At 40.4% G+C, this 14,185-nt stretch overlaps 1 long non-coding RNA gene across 1 annotated transcript in view; it reads left to right on the top strand.

Moving 5' to 3' along the window:
- The window catches only part of LOC134357973 (uncharacterized), a 70,918-nt gene extending 63,880 nt beyond the window's left edge, over nucleotides 1-7,038 (top strand). Inside the window, exon 3 of the long non-coding RNA XR_010020766.1 lies at nucleotides 5,388-7,038. This is a non-coding gene — a long non-coding RNA (uncharacterized LOC134357973). The remainder of the gene's footprint in view (nucleotides 1-5,387) is intronic.
- The last annotated feature ends 7,147 nt before the right edge of the window (nucleotides 7,039-14,185 follow it).

Below are 14,185 nucleotides of genomic sequence, written 5' to 3'. Positions count from 1 at the left end.
AATCGATTATTCAATACAACATCCCTGTTTTAATAGCCACAGGCCCTTTGCTGTCTACGTACATACACAAAGTTATCACTTCTACCTGCATTACGGCATATGTAATTGTTTAAGAACAAACTTTTGTTTCCTTTTTTCATATCTACATTCTGTGGCTATTCCATAGCAAGCATATCTGTAAGCAACATTTCAGTAAAATGTTTCTTAAACATCTTCATCTACTCTATATTATCCTTCTTGCCATGTTCTGAGACATTTCTTATGATGGCATACTGACTAGGAGCAAGTGGATCATTTCAGGGTAGATAGGAAGCTATAACTGTGTGAATATACATTAGTCAAGAAAATGCCTATCCATGCTGCATAACCTTTGCAGGAGGAGAGGGTTCATCAATCTCATGGGGTAAAAATTATAGAATCAGTTGTGATTATAAATTATTTCTCAGCTTAATATCTGGTTCAGTATTTAATAACTATCATCCCCTCAAAACTAATCAGTAAACTCCAAGACCTGGGCCTCAATAACCCCTTGTGCAATTGGATCCTGGATTTCCTCACCTGTAGACCCCTGTCAGTTCAGATTGGCAAAAATATCTCCTCCACAACCTCTATCAGCGCAGGTGCACCACAGGGATTGGGGCTTAGTTCCCTGCTCTACTCACTTTACACCTATGAATGTGTGGCTAAGTACAGCTCCAACACCATATTCAAGTTTGCTGATGACACCACTGTTGTGGGCTGTATCAAAGGTGGTGATGAATCAGCATAGAGGAGGGAGAATGAAAATCTGGCTGAGTGGTGTCAGAACAAAACCTTTCATTCAATGTCAGCAAGAGCAAGGAACTGATTGTAGACTTCATGACCTGACGTCCAGGAGCCAGATCTCACTGGAGGATCAGAGGTGGGGAGAACGTCAGTAACTTTAAAATTCCTGGTGTCACAATCTCAAAGGACCTGTCCTTGACCCATCTTATAAATGTAATTGCAAAGAAAGAATAACAGTGCCTCTACTTCCTAAGAAGGCTGTGGAGATTTGGAATTACATCAAAAACCTTGACAAACTTCTTTAGATATGTAGTGGAAAATGTACCGACTGGCTGCACTGTGGCCTGGTACGGGAATACCAAAGGCTCTGAGTGGAAAATCGTACAAAAGGTAGTGGATTTGGTCCAGTACATCATTGGTAAAGCCCTCCTAGCCCTCTACATGAAATGCTGTTATAGGAAAGTAGCATCTATCATCAAAGACCCTCACTGCCCAGACCGTGCTCTTTTCTTACTGCTGCCATCACACAAAAGGTAAAAATGCCTCAAGACTCAGACCATCGGGTTCAAGAACAGTTACTACCCCTCAACCATCAGGCTCTTGAACAAAAGAGTATAATTACACTCATCTATTGAGATGTTCACACAACTAATTATCTCACTTTATGAACTCTTTGTCTTGCTGTTGTTATTTATTGCTACTTATTTATAATTGCATTTCAATAGTTTGTTGTCTTCTATAGTTTTGCTCTTTCATTAATCCTCTCTACAGTTCCTGTTCTATAGGTTTGCTGAGTATGCCCACAGGAAAAAGAATCTAAGGATTGTATGTGGTAACATGTATGTACTCTGATAACAAATTTCACTCTGAACTTTGAGTGACTTCTCCACAGGAGCTCGAATAAAGCAGTGAACAAAGAAGTTGAGCCTTGACTGATTTCTGTAAGTGCAAGATTGACTGAAGCCCACACTAAAATTAAACTAGATTCAATGTACAGTAGAATTTGTCAATGGACTGTGGTTGTTGATATCTAAGTGGTTAATTTTCTACCGTTTCCTCTGCTAAGGGATATGCTGTATACTGCCCATCACTTTGGAGCTAAAGAATTATACTATTCCCCCCTTACAATGCTTGGCACTTCTAAGCTGAATCTCAATCCGTACCTTACCACCTAAATGAATTTCAGAGAACTTAGTACAAATACATTTTTCATAACAACACATTATTCATCTGAAAGTTTTAATAACATCCTCTCTTACATTCATTTATTTGCTTTCGTAATTAATTTCCTTTAATATTGCCACACAATGCTCTATGGCTTTTGCTGAGGGAAAAACTGCAAACAGGGTCTACAGTATATCAGTACTAATTAATTTCAGCAAAGATGTCACTTATGAGGTGCTATGTGTCACTGCCTCACCTGGAACTCAAGTACTTTAAGAAATCTTAGCTCTTTAAATATAGACTAGCCACTGAATATACTTTGTTATAAATTGAAACAACAGCAATGCACTGAAGTTATAGTTAAGATATTGCACATCTCTACTTGAGTATAACTGTTTTGATCGCGATACGTTTAGCCATCCTTTCTATACACAGGCATGCTCTGTGGCAACGTTTCCTGCAGAACTTCTCTATCCTTTTTTGACCAAAAGTGTTTTCTCATGCTTTTTTATGTTGTTTTGATTTCAGTTGATCACAACTATTTTTTCAGTACCTCCGGCAAAATGAATATTTTGATGCACAAATTAATTTGCTTTATATTAATCAAGAAAAGTTTCAGAAATTGGCACTACATGGATATTATGGTTTGAATATATATTTGAAAAGGCTGTCATGCTTTGCCTTCCTCAACATGAGTCACTGGTTTGTGCTTTGTAAAATTCAACGTGTTTCACTGCTCAAGTGGCCCATTGCTAAATCCTGGAATGACAAACGATAGCCCAGAATATGGCGACCTGATTATGTTTTAAACCAGGAGATTTACTTAGATTAAGGGAGCAATGTTTGAAACATTGTAGACATGGTAACATGCAGAGCATAAACCAGGTATGATTTGCAACTTGATGCTCAATACTGAGTACATCAAAGTAAAACAAATGTAAGAATTCTGATTCATATTTTCAAGAAAGTGAACGTGTGCTTCAGGCAATTTCTGTACATTTGTACCCACTTAGGCATTTGGAACATGTCTAGAAGAAATAAGATATGAGAAATCGTGGTCAGCAGCTTAAACACTTTTTGAAAAAATTTCTCTGTGAAATTGAGGGAAGAAATCCTCCTAATCAGATTACAAGTGAAGGAGTTTCCCATTTATAGTAGTTCCATTTTTTCAATACTTGGCTGAAGCCTTCTATGTTTCTTTTTCACTCTTCAGATGCTGTCATTAACCCTTCAGCTCAATGACTTCTAGAACTTACCTCCACAGGGAATTTTGGGCTCAAACTATCAGCGAAGTTATTTTTTTACACCGGTAAACCAATTAGATGTGGATTGATAAAGTTACCATAATCACCTGGTCTTTCTTGCATTTGCCTGAAAACATAAAAGACCATTTCCCACATAGTGATTAAAAGTCTGGAACCAAATAAAGCTTTGAATTTTCAAGTCTGTCAAGTGGTATTTCAGTTAATTAATTCCAGATGTGCTGTTGTAAAAATTGGCGCAATGATTTTTAGGTCATTTGCATTCTTAATAGCGCGCAATTGATTTATCAATTACAGTGAAATTTGACAGAGATGAAGAATATTTTACTTTCATCTGTAGTGTTGTGTAGTTTGTATCCTCCTTCCATAGAGTACATATTTGCTCCTGGATGCTTTTTTGATTCTGCAAAAATCTAATTAAAAAGAGAACTGGATGAAATTTTCTGACTTTTTGTTTGGAATCAAATTCAGCATTAATGTTGCTCAGATAACATTTCTGTAGTATTACAAGTTTTATTTGTTTTGGAAACGACTCACTTAAAAGGGGCAGCCTATAGGTCGATAATTTGGCATTGAAAATTTCAAGCATTAATTCATATATCTAGTTTATAAATAAGAGCTAATGCAGCAGAGGTTTTACTGTGGCCACTTGGGGCCATTGTATTAAGATAATGGTGCTGCCATTTATTTGCACAATATTGTGGAAGAAGCTGACATGAAATCATAGAATCATTCAGTACAGAAAAAGGTCCTTCAGCCAATCATGCCCATGGTGGCCATCAAAAACCCATCATACTGACATCATTTTCAGCACTTGCCCCTCACGTTCTATGTTCCTTTTTCACCCTAAAATTATATAATTACACATCAGCTACATCTACTAGCCCATTGGCTGCATTTCATTTAGACCTCATCACCAAGGGATCCCCAGCAATGCACTATTATAGTACTCCCTTTGTTCTATCCACCTTGTCCCTCTATTCCTACGCCTTAAAACTGACTTGCTGTCTAGAGTTCTGACCTAAAACATAAACCCAGTTTCTCTTTCTTCAGATGCTGCCCGACTTGCTGATTATTTCCAACATTTTCAATGGAAGCATCTTGGCTGCATTTTTACAGCTTTTATTTGTAGTTTTCTTGTTCATAATGATCAAATAATTGCTAGCTGGAAAATACAGTTCATTTTATAATCCCAGCACCTGGTAAGTCTGGAAGTTATGGGTTAAGGCAAAGTACTTGCTATCTTGTTTCGCTTACCAGACAAGCCTGTGAGCCTCGTTGTAATCTGGCAGACTTTGAACATCAAACTGCACTATGTTCAAGCTAATATAAAGAACATATCCAAATACCAAATAATAATAAAAAGCTTATACCTTTGATAATACCTCACTCCCACTAAAGTGAGATTTTATTCTAGTTATAATTATCAAATTACATGAATTTCTTTGCTTTTCCTTCATGGATTTGCTTCCCTTGACAATCTCAGAAAACACTGCTGTACCAGTACCTTCTCATGACATAGTTGGTGCCCATCAAGTTATACTGCTCTCAAAGCATTCCCATCATTCCCATTCTCCCTGTGTATCTACTTTAGGTCACATACGAGACAGCACCTTCTTGATTCTCTTGCTATTCACCTATATTACACAAACCAATCTTCCGTCCGTTGACTCACTTTACACCGCACGCTGTCGGAGCAGTGCTGCCAGGATAATCAAGGACATGACCCACCCAGTCAACAGACATTTTGTCCCTCTTCCCTCCAGGAGAAGGTTCAGGAACTTGGAGACTCGTACAGTCAGATTTGGGAACAGCTTCTTTCCAACTGTGATAAGACTGCTGAACGGATCCTGACCCGGATCTGGGCCGTACCCCCCAAATATCCGGACCTGCCTCTCGGTTTTTTTGCACTACCTTACTTCCCATTTTTCTATTTTCTATTTATGATTTATAATTTACATTTTTAATATTTACTAATTTTACAATTTTTAATATTTTAATATTTAATATTTGTAATCCAGGGAGTGTGAAGCGCAGAATCAAATATCGCTGTGATGATTGTACATTCTAGTACCAACCGTTTGGTGACAAGTATAAATTATAAAGTATTAGATGGGACCAGAAGGCGACTTCTCCCAGCCCATCTGCGCAACAGTTTAAATTCTTCTCTCTAATGTCTCTTCTTTCCTTTTCAAGGTATCTGTGGTCCTGTTGGAGTCTGTGATCTACAGCTGAATTCAAGCTATGGTTCTGCGTGGCAGTGGGTTCCTGTTCTTGCAGCTCGCCGACTGGCCGCGTTTCATTACCTCCCAGAAGACGGGCGCCTTTGGGGTGCAGCCTTGCACAGCCCTGCAGATGACTTGATTCCCTGGCAGTGTTGCAACTGAAGCGTCATGGGAGACTGGAACATCGAGACAGCGGGGAGGCTGTTAGAGGGCTCTGCATTCGGCCGATTGCTCTTTCTCTCTCTCTGTCAATGGTGAGAGAGATTGCTGCCAATTCTCGAGTCAGGGAACTTGAAATAAAAAAAAAGTGGCGCTACAGACTGTAACATTGAAATTGTGAACTAATGGTCTCTCTTCTTGCTGTGGAGAGATTGGTACCTCTCTTGGCCTTGTTGGGCTGAGAGAGAAAGTGAGAGAGTGAGAGGGGTGGGGTGCTGATCTTTTCTTCTGGAATAGAAGGGGGAGAAGGAGAGAATTGGTGCTTCTGCTGCTGCTTGTGCATGGGTGGGGTTTTGGGGTTTTTATGCTTTTTCTGGCATTTGTTCTTTGGGGGATTTTTTCTGTTTTGTGGATATCTGCGGAGAGTAGGAATTTCAGATTGTATATTTTATACATTCTCCGATATTAGGTAGAACATTTGAACCATTAAACCATATTAGGGGTAATGAATTAGCCACCATCAATTCTTTAGGATGCTGGAGAATCCAAAAGGGGAGAATGCACTCAGAGGGAGAATGTGCAAACTCTACGCAGACAGCAGCTAAGATCAGGATCAAACTGACCAGTTGGATTTGTGTGGCTAATGCACTAACTGCTGCACTACCAGACTCAGCTTCATCTGAAATACCACTAGTATCTTTTCCCCTTCTTAGAGAAGCAAAGCAAATCAAATGTCTAACTTTTCAAAGTTAAAAGTAACAGGGATTCAGTCCCTGATGTGCATTCTTGGTATCCAGCAACAGCAATCATGGATTAGACCTAAGCATGGCGTTGGCAATGATCAATGTATTTTATACATGCAGTGACAACGTTATTAGACATACCTGTATACCTTCTCCTCAATGCAAATATCTAATCTACCAATCGTGTAACAGCAACTCAATGCATAAAAGCATGCAGATTTGGTCAAGAGGTCCAGTTGTTGTTCAAACCAAACATTAGAATTGGGAAGAAATGTGATTTTTAAGTACGTGGGTTATCACCAAAGGAAAGAAATGGCTGGAGTCACTCAGTACTTTAGCGCAAGGGTGCTTATTAGCTGTGTCAAAAATCAATGAAATTATTAAAATCAGCAAAAGTAGTGAACAGAGAATTATCAATATATTATACAAGAAGATATCTACTAGAAAATACAGTAATAGTTTTGAACTTATACTTGTTCAGTGTGAACACCTGGCAACCCTCACCTCTCTCTTCGACTGACAGTGAAGAGCCCTGAGCAATTAGGCACTCCAGCATACCATCTTTAATTACCCACAAAGTTAATTTAAGATTACATATGAGTTAGAATATGATGCAGCCCACAATGTAGTTACAATCATATTACAAAATAAACAGATATATCTACCTTAAATACAGTATACAAGTAAAATATACATGTTTACACATCCCCGATACTAAAGAACTGGAATGATTTGCACTGTATGGTGGGAAAGGCATGGTCAAACCAGCCTGGGCACATCAGCTTGATTCAGAATGCATTATGAGAATACCAGGAATGACACTGAAGTTTGTCCATTCAGTGCAACAACAGCATAATGACAAGGCAATGCCTTTGTGTGTGTGTGTGTGTGTGTGTGTGTGTGTAATTGTGCATGTGCAAGGAATGTGTTCACCCAGCACTCTCTGTCACATTAGCACCCTCCTCTCCTGGAAGAGTTTTTGGCTCAGGGAAAGGACAGGTCACCCTTCTCCAGGTTCTCCTTAGGCCAGCACTGCTCCAATGCCTGCTCCTGAGGCCTCCACCTGGACAAAGAACTCTTTGTCACAGTCTGGACAGGACTCTAAAGAACAGATGAAGAGCACAGGTTTGCTTTAAGGGCTTGAAAAGTGTTTTCACACTTACCTGTCCACATCATTGGCTTGCTTACAAGTTTCCTAGTAAGATCTCTCTTTCAATATTTTTATTGATATTATATAAATTGCATGAATACAAAGGATACGAAGGATAAGGATACAAATAATACAAATTACATTACATTTAAATCACAGTAGCTCATATTCCAACTCAATCATGTAGAAAAAAAGACTGAATTATGAAATGAAATAAAATAAAATAGTTGTATTTTATTAAAAAGATCTACCCCCACTCCCAAAATGAGCTGGTTGGTAAAAAAAAAAGAGAAGAAAAAAGAAAAATACCTTACCATATGATATTATAATAATAATGGCTCAGATCCATACTTTAATAACAGTTCAAAGATTATGAAAATAATTCAGAAAGGGTCCCCATAACATTAGAAAATCATGTTTCGAATCAGAAATCGAACGACAAATCTTCTCTAGATCAAGACACAACTTAACAACAGATAGCCATTGAGCATGAGTGGGTGGGGCGGCCTCCTTCCACTTAAGCAAGATCGCCCTCCTGGCCAGAAGAGACATAAAGGTCAATACCCGCAAATTAGGTGGCTTCAATTTTGTAGCACTATCCTCAACAATACCAAACATGGCAGTGAAAGGATTGGGCTTAAAACCAACACTGAAAAGTACAGAAAAAGTTTGAAATACATCTTTCCTAGTAAGATCAGTCAGAAGTGCAGCCAGAGTGGTGAATTGGGGAATGAACCTGTGATACCACCCTACCAGATCCAGGAAGGTCCAGGAGTATCTACTCCTGGAGTAACAGAATGGATGTGATTGACTGCTTCTCTTCCTCAGTAAGTCATGTAACACAGGGAAATTTTTCCCTAGAATCATACCAACTGGTAGTTTCTCCGGCACCCCCACTTTCACCAAATGCTTGTGGTCATCCAGCTCAATTGTGCCAGTGGCTCAGACTCCCATTCGCCATGAACATATTGGCCAGGTGTTTGGTGATTGTAGTCAACACCAAAGGCAGGAGCAAGACTTTTCTTAATAAATGACAGTGAAGTATCAAAATCTAGATGTACTTTAATAGGTTTTCCATTAGCTTTGACTATTATAAATAACAAGCTCTTTCTGCCCACATTCTGCTTGTATCCCATTACCATACTCACAATCATTACGTCAGTGTGATCATCATCACATTTCCCTTCTCTTGGTATATTGCTCCTACATGACAATTTGGGCTTCTTGAGTGGACACACATTGGACTTTTGACTTGGCTGCTAACAACAGTAGCAAATAAAAGTCTTAGAAGTCACTACCAAATGTTCTTTGCCCTCTTTTCTCTCACTCCCCTATTCCGCAGTTACCTTGAGATTCCCCTGGAAGGTTGCTTCAGAATGATGGCAGTGATGGCGACCCTTTGCGGGCATTGAGTTGCTGCAGGACATTTCGGGCTGCAGTAAGCCCATCTGCTGGATCATGCTCTTGGACCCATGTTCTGGTGTCTGGAGGAAGCACCCACAGCAGCTGCTCCAAAACAATGGCCTCACCAATCTCCTCCTCGGACTTCCGCTCTTCTCAAATCCGTCAGTGGTAGAGACCCCTCAGGCAATGATATGTCTCAGTGGGTGACTCCCCTGGTGGTAGAGCACAGGAACAGAAATGTTGGTGATAGGTTTCTGATGAGATTATCAATTTTAGCTGACAACTCCTCCTTCAGGTCAGCATAGTTGTTGGGCCTCCTTTCATCCATTACAGTGTAGGCCTCGAGAGCTTTACCTGTCGGTAGTGGCATGAGCTGGAAGATCCACTCCTCCATATCCAGACCATCCTCTTGAACCTGAACAATATTGTCACCTTGTTGATAAGAACCCTTCTGCAGGCTTTGGAGTTCCTTCATAAAAGCATCATCTCTCCTCTGTTGGGCAGACAAAAAAGTCTCTGAACAGATTTTCCAGGGAGGATTCAGAAATGGAGCCACCTGAAGGCCCTTCTGCTTCTGGCCTGAGTTCAACCCTGAGATGAAATTCTTCTTCGTCTGCAGCCTCCACTGTTTCCCAGGCATCTGCTTCATTTTTAGCCTCAGGGGTTTCCTGATTGCAATCCCACTCTTCTGTGTTAAACGCACCTCTTTGTGACTGGCCATCCACCGCTGTCACCATATGTTAAATACGTACATATGACCAAAGAAAAAAAAATGACTGGAGTCACTAAGTACTTTAGTGCAAGTGTGTTTATTAGGTGCATCAAAAATTCTGTGAATCAATGCCTGTGTGCATGTAAATGCATGTGTGCAAGGTGTATTCACCACGCATGTGTGCAAGGAGTGCATTCACGAAGCATTCTCTGTCACAGTGATCTAAGTGACTTTGGCTGTGGAACGATTGCTGGTGCCAGATGGGGTGGTTTGAGTATCCCAAAAACTGCTGAGCTACTGGGATTTTCACACAGAACAGTCTATAGAGTTTGCAGAGAATGGCGTGATAAACGAAACATCCGGTGAGCAGAAGTTCAGTAGGTGAAAGTGCCTTGGTAATGAGAGAAGTCAGATGAGAATGGCCAGATTGGTTCAAGTTGACAGATAAGCAACAATAACTCAAATAATCATGCATTACAACAGTGGTGTGCAGAAAAGCATTTCTGAATGCACAACACAGCGAACCTTGAAGTGGATGAGCTACAGCAGCAGAAGACCGCGAACATTCACTGTGCCCACTTTGTTAGGTACAGGAGGTACCACATAAAATGGCCAATGAGTGTATAGTCGGCATTGATTCTAAACAGCAGTGAAGGATAGATCTCATGCCTAACAAAATACTAGAATGTTGTCTTTATTTTTAAAAATCCATGAATACTTATAATTTCCGTAAGGTATGGACAAGACTTGTCTGCTACGTCTCAGGAGAATTGAGGAGAAAAATTGAAGATGGTGGAATTTAGTCACTTAACAGGGAGAATGATCTTGAAGAGATAAGTAGGTTAGGGTAAGAATACAGTTGCAAGAGCAGGATAGATGCTTAATTATTTTCAAACGTTAGACCTTGCAGTAAAAAGCAGAGAAAGGATATAAGCAAGTATGAAAATGTGGGGAAGGAGTAATCAGGATCAGGTTGTGATATAATGTGGCTATGGGTGTGACCTTCAAGAGGATCACAACCCTGTCATGGTTTGGAGGCTTACATGTCTCAATGACCTGGCCGCTATGTGGACTGGAGTCAGGGCTTTATGGTAGGGTGACCCATGTTAAACAGATCAAAGTGTGGAGGTCACACTAAGAGTGGTCCACTGTCCTCTAGGTTTGGGGGTTTAGCTCAGGGGCTAACAACCTTGACTAGTAAAACAAGTTTGTTGCGGAAACATCAATGAAGATTCCTTCTACACCTGTGTGCGATGGTATTCACAAGTTTCCACTCAGGATCTACATAACTAAGAGTAGTGAAAACTGAGCTACTGACACGCTGAAGGAAGCCCTGAACACTGCCAGAGATAGAGGACCTTCATTGCTGCCCTAAACTTCAGCAGTGTAACGGGCAGTAAGTGGGTGTGAGAAACACATCCATTATCCAATATCTAATTTTCAATATCCGGTATTGAAAGAACTTAAATGACCTGCCAGATTCTGCAGAGATACATGTGCAGCGAGCTCAACAACAGAAGAATCTTTTAAAGCCAAGAAGGAAATACATGATAATTAATAAAGCTCTCTTTTATAATATACACGATATTCATTGCCCATGAACAATGTAAAGGGCAGCTTAATTTTCTGTAATAGTTGAGATATATCACATCCTGCTCTGCATCTAGCAAAAATGAAGGCTTATATCGAAGATCCTTATGTTTTCCCTTTCATTGTTATCTCTGTCTATTCCATAAATTCTGTATTATCTGGAGAGAGTGTAAAGTAAGGAGTGCAAGATATTCTTTCTACAGTGCTAAGACATCACCAGAGGAGGGTTTACAATAAACCAATATGGAAAGAAAATCAATTTTCATGAGATTCTTTGCTACTTTTTCAAAGCTTGGTCTTCTTTCCTTTGGTGACCAGAAAAGATACAGGGATTCAGTCCTTGAGGTGCATTTTCACGACCCAGCACTGGTAACTATTGGATTAGACTCAAGCACGGCAATGGCAATATTAACGTGGTGGTCAACATATCTTCATAAACTTTGCAAGTTTTCAAGTCATATCCTACATACTTCAACATATTCTGAGTATGTTACCACTCTAGTTCCTATCAGTTTTCTGATAGCTATTGAAATTAGTTATATAGTGTAGGATTCTGATCTTATGGTGGTGGTTTAAGCCTACAGGTGGCTGGTAAGGAGAAGAGGAAGAGTGGTGATCTTTAACAAGTCTAACTTTTCCATCTCTGATAATACCAACATCTATTCATCTTTCTTGTTCTTCTCCAGTCTCTTTGCACTTTGTTATCCAAAGGTGAAAGCACTGAATTGTCAGAATGTAAGCTGCATAAACCTGGAGTTGAAAGGCAGTGAAGGGCAGAGCACATGGAACTCAATATACAGTATTGAAAGAGCTTAAATGACCGGTCAGGGATTAGAAATATGAACACGGGGGCTGATATATATGAGCATAATATAAAGTTTTTTTCTTTGGTTGACTACAAAGACATGGATAATGACTTTGTGAATATCTCCGTGAGTTGGAGGATGCTAGAAGAACATTCAACAAATGTGTTGTTTCTTTGTAACCTATTCTAAAACAAAGATGACAAATGCTTCATCCACATTGTAGAATGTTTGACCTCATTATGGTACATTCTGAAACTAGGTGGCATCTGAATGCCAAACCTGGCTTTGAATGATCCCAACAAAGTTCTATTTGAGGACACAGAAGAACTTTGTACACTATGTGTAAAACCATGAAATGGGTTGCAACACATTGACTAAGAAAACCTTTAACATTGCAACATCAAAGTTCCTAGGTCATCCAAAGGCTTGGGAATTCTGAGAAAAGAGACTTCTCTATGCTGTGAGTAATTTATAATCATTTTACCACAGGCAGATGTGGAGGATAAGTCTTTAAGTATATTTAAGGCAGATGGTGATAGATTAGTGACTGATCAGGTCATGAAGGGATATGGGGAGAAGGCAGGGGACTGGGGCCGAGAAGGAAAATGGATCAACCATGATGAAATGGTGGAGCAGACTTGATCGGTCAAATGGCCTAATTCTGTTCCTATATCTTCTGGTCTTATTTAATTGCCAACTCTTGATACTTATGGAGATAACATTTAATGAGGAGTAACAAAGAATCTGCTGGAGGAAGTCAGTGGGTTGAGAGCTGAAATCTCGCTTCAGGATTTGCTGCTCCGTCCTGAGTCAGGCTTCTGATTCAAGATGCTGACAATTACTGTTCTCCAGATGCTTCTTAACCCACTGAATTTTTCCAGCAGATTGTTGTTCCAGCATCTGCAGTCTAACACTTAGACGAGTTGGGTTAAAATAAAACAGGCTACAAAGACAGTGTGCGTGATGATAAGTAAATCGTTCTGTAAATCATCATAGTAACATTGGAATGGTTGATATCGGACAGCTTGGTGTTGGTTTTAAATGGCAAATTGCACTGTGGATCATGCGAATAACTGTGAGGAAAGTGGATTTTATTTAGACAATAGAGAGGTTATTGAGTTGAAATTTCTGGCCCTGTAGCTCAGAAGGGTAGGGAAAGGAAGAGGATGGTAGCAGTGATGGGGGACTCTAGTTAGGGGGCAGACAGGCGATTTTGTGGACGCAGGAAAGAAACACAGATGGTAGTTTGCCTCCCAGGTGCCAGGGTCCGGGATGTTTCTGACCGCATCCAAGATATCCTGAAGTGGGAAGGTGAACAGCTGGAAGTCATGGTACATATTGGTACCAACAACGTAGGTAGCAAAAGGGAGGAGGTCCTGAAAACAGACTACAGGGAGTTAGGAAAGAAGCTGAGAAGCAGGACCACAAAGATAGTAATCTCAGGATTACTGCCTGTGCCACATGACAGTGAGTATAGGAATAGAGTGAGGTGGAGGATAAATGCGTGGCTGAGGGATTGGAGCAGTGGGCAGGGATTCAGATTTCTGGATCATTGGAACCTCTTTATTGGGGCAGGCGTGACCTGTACAAAAAGGTTGGGTTGCACTTGAATCTGAGGGGGACCAATATCCTGGTAGGGAGGTTTGTTAAGGCTGTTGGGGAGAGTTTAAACTAGAATTGCTGGGGGGTGGGAACTGAACTGAAGAGAAGGAGGAAGGGGCGGTTGGCTCACAAATAGAGAAAGCTTGTAGGCAGTTTGAGAGGGAGGATAGGCAGGTAATAGAGAAGGGATGCGCTCAGACTGATGATTTGAAATGTGTCCATTTTAATGCAAGGAGTATCATGAACAAAGTGGATGAACTTAGTGTGTGGTGATCAGTACTTGAATCTATGATGTTGTGGCCATTACAGAGACTTGGATGGCTCGGGCAGGAATGGCTACTTAGAGTGCCAGGCTTTAGATGTTTCAGAAAGGACAGCAAGGGAGGCAAAAGAGGTGGGGGTGTGGCACTGCTGATCAGAGATAGTGTCACGGCGGCAGAAAAGGAGGAAGTCATGGAGGGATTGTCTACTGAGTCTCTGTGGGTGGATGTTAGAAACAGGAAGGGGTCAATAACTCTATTGGGTGTTTTTTATAGACCACCCAGGGACATTGAGGAGCAGGTAGGGAGACAGATTCTGCAATGGTGCAGTAATAACATGGTC

The sequence above is a fragment of the Mobula hypostoma genome, chromosome 17 (genome assembly GCF_963921235.1).
Source record: "Mobula hypostoma chromosome 17, sMobHyp1.1, whole genome shotgun sequence".
In the NCBI taxonomy this organism is placed as follows: domain Eukaryota; kingdom Metazoa; phylum Chordata; class Chondrichthyes; order Myliobatiformes; family Myliobatidae; genus Mobula; species Mobula hypostoma.
The sequence above is the reverse complement of the archived record's forward strand: the minus strand, read 5'-3'. Positions and strand labels throughout refer to the sequence as shown.